Here is a 3,227-nt window from a genome sequence, read left to right as displayed (position 1 = left end):
GGCCAGACCCTTGTGGACTTCTACTGTCATAAAAAAGACCCAAAATGCCCTTCTGCTAAAAAATGGCAAATCAGAGGACAAAGATTATGATTATGTCAAAATAAACATGACAGGCAGATAAAGGACTCAATTCCATGCAGTTTGGACCCAAATTTTGATTAAAAATGAATTTTGTACTATTTTTAATGAATTTTTGAAATTCAACTTTCTAAAAATTCTTAATTTTTTTCTTCTTCTTCTTTTCTGTTGCTGGTACACAAGGGCCATGGTACTAAACCCCTTACCAGTATGCTAGGGAAGCCAGAAAAGCAACTGAAATAAATTACATGAGTACATTAAGTCTAAATGGATATTTTCATGAAAATAAATCCAAATTTCATGTAGCCAATTGCCTAGAATAAAATTAACAATTAAATGACAGAAAATGACAAACTGATGCCCTTGCATGCCAAATTCATGAATTAAAAATATAAATAAAATCTGTAAAAATGTGAAATTGGACCCAGAAGTTCCTAACATGGCCAGGGATCTGATTATGTAATAAAAATATATAACCATATTAAAAAATAATAAGTTTAAGGATCAAATCATGAACCACCAGCATATGAACTACACAGTGAAAATTGCTAAATACTCAAATTGAAAATCTAATAAAACATAAGGTACACTCCAGAATCAATCTAAATGATTGAAACAATATCGTTGATGCTCCTCTATGTTTTAATTTGACAAAAATCAAAGTTTCATATGATGAGATAGGCTTCCAGTACCAAACCGAAAGCCAAAACTTCAATTAATGATGCTAGTGGAGTATTTACACGGACCTTCAATAAAATATTATATAAACAGGTGGTGTAGTATTTGCAAGCGAATGGGGTTGAGTATTTGCAAGTACTTTTAATAAAATATAACAGCTAAAATGTGGCAAAGTATTTGCAAGCGGATGGGGTTGACTATTTGCAAGGACGTTCAATTAATTATAATATCTGACTTTCAAAATGTATTTACAAGGGCAGGATGAAAATATTTACAAGGTTGCAGATCACACATTTCCCTGCGATACAATTTACAAGGGACTAGCCTTGCAAAAAGTTTGAGGATTCCAGAAATGTCATTTCTTTTGCAAGGGCCGTCCTTACCTTGAAAAAAACTAGTCCTACGCTTGCAAAAAACTCAGATTCTAGTAGTGATTGCAGTGCATTTTTTTTTATTTTTCAAGGACCTCTAAGCCAATCTGCGGCCCTCCATAAATGGGTTGCATATTGGCCGTGTGACTTGGGTAAATGTGGAATTCTCCCATTTTGAGAGTGTTTGTTCCTTATGGCAATATGGATGACTAGCATGAGCACAATGGTCCTATAATTTTTCCTGCCAAAACTTGGATTTGGGTTGGGAAGAAAAAACACATCTGTCATGTAATGACCATGGACGAATTGCAAGGTAGGCAAATGGGGCATTGTGCTCGCCGTTCCACTTTCGACAGGAACAAAAGAGGTATGCAATGTTCATCAAAAATTATATTTAATTCCAATTTTGAGTAGCTTACTAAGTAACAAATGCAATGCATAGGCCATAAACGTAGGAAATGCAGCAGAAAATGCGAGTTATGACAGAGGCAAGTGGGTCATGAAAGTCGTGGCGAAGCACAACTACAAGCCATGAAAATGCATCTCAAATGTTTGTAGAGGCAATGGGAGAGGCGGTTGGGATGCAAGCAAGGCCATCTGGTACCCAACTAAGGAGGGCATCTGGTAGACCATCTTTTGAAAATGGTCGGTTATTCGGAATTAATTTTAGGTGTAGTGAAAATTAAGTTGCATGCAAGTTGTGGACTTATTTAATTAGATGCAGGTTTGACAACTATTTTTATATTTAAAGTTTGTGTGAACTTTATTTATATATTTTAAGAACTATTTTTATTAGATTGCATGTTTCATAACTTTTATTTGAATGCCAGTTTTTATAAATACCATTTTTGTCTCATAAAATAGCCTTCTATTTTCCTCTTTCTCTTCTAATATTTAAAAAAAAAAAATAGACACTGGGTAATTTTAAATTTCAGCATCTATGAATTCATAGTGTCATAAAAAAAAAAAATTTAGAACTGGCCATCTAGTGGCTGGTTTTGAAAAAGAATGAAAACCGATTACTAGATGACCGATTTGAGCATTTTTTAAAAAACCTAGAAATCGTGGATATAATTATTAATTTCTATTTTATTTTATGTCGAATATTAATAAAAATATCAGAAATTATTAATAAATGCAGCTACAAATGAAAGAGTTGAAAATCGAATTCCAACAAATTTGCCTTTTTCTCCGCTAATTAATCGGTAGTGCACATCTGCACTGCATTGAAAACTGTGGGCTGGATCATGAAAGCTGAGTCTGACATTTGAAAAAAGAGTTCCAGAGCAAAAATTGTTTTGTTGTTGTTGTTGTGCTTTCCGTATGACTCAACCTGGCCCTGGCATGTTTGTATATGTATAGAGAAAACAATGCTTAGAGATTGCGAAAAGACATCACCGGACATGGATGGCATCGAATCGCAAACAGTACGAGAAGTGTTATTTTGTATGATGTAGTGACATTACATTATGTCACGTTACGCAATCAGTACGAAAAGTGTTATTTTGCGTGATGCTATTTTCGGTTGAAAATAACACGACATGCCATATCATGCGAATCGACCTTGACACATCACATCACGAATAGACACGCATGACAACTAATATTGAATTAATTTAATAAAAATGGGACAACCTTGTTTCGTTTGGTCGTGTGCAGTCACGGTTAGAAACATAACGTTTTATCATGTAATGTGTGGTCATGGCGTAATATATAATTTTGAAATTACATATAAACCATTGCAATATTTATTTATCATGCATTTTCTTGGGGAAAAAAATGGTTTAATTTTTTAATGTATAGATGCTCTATTTCAAATTCAAATGAACCAGATTTGTTCTGAAATGTTCATCTCATTTTTATAAATTGAACAAGTGATCGAAATATTATATCTTTTATGTTGATTTGGTAATTTGTAGTTTTCTGTCAAGTACAAAAGGGGTTCTTTAATATGCTTTTTGCTATGTTTCAAACTGTTATTGGATCCGACATGTGTTTAAAACATTGATATATTTTTTTTTATGAGCAGATACGGTCTAATATGAGATACATATTAGGGCTGCTTTATTATTATTTTTTCGTTTATTTTTGTTTCTGGCA

Source organism: Carex rostrata, chromosome 22 (assembly GCF_964058835.1).
Source record: "Carex rostrata chromosome 22, lpCarRost1.2, whole genome shotgun sequence".
NCBI classification, from domain to species: domain Eukaryota; kingdom Viridiplantae; phylum Streptophyta; class Magnoliopsida; order Poales; family Cyperaceae; genus Carex; species Carex rostrata.
Note: the sequence above shows the minus strand (reverse complement) of the source record.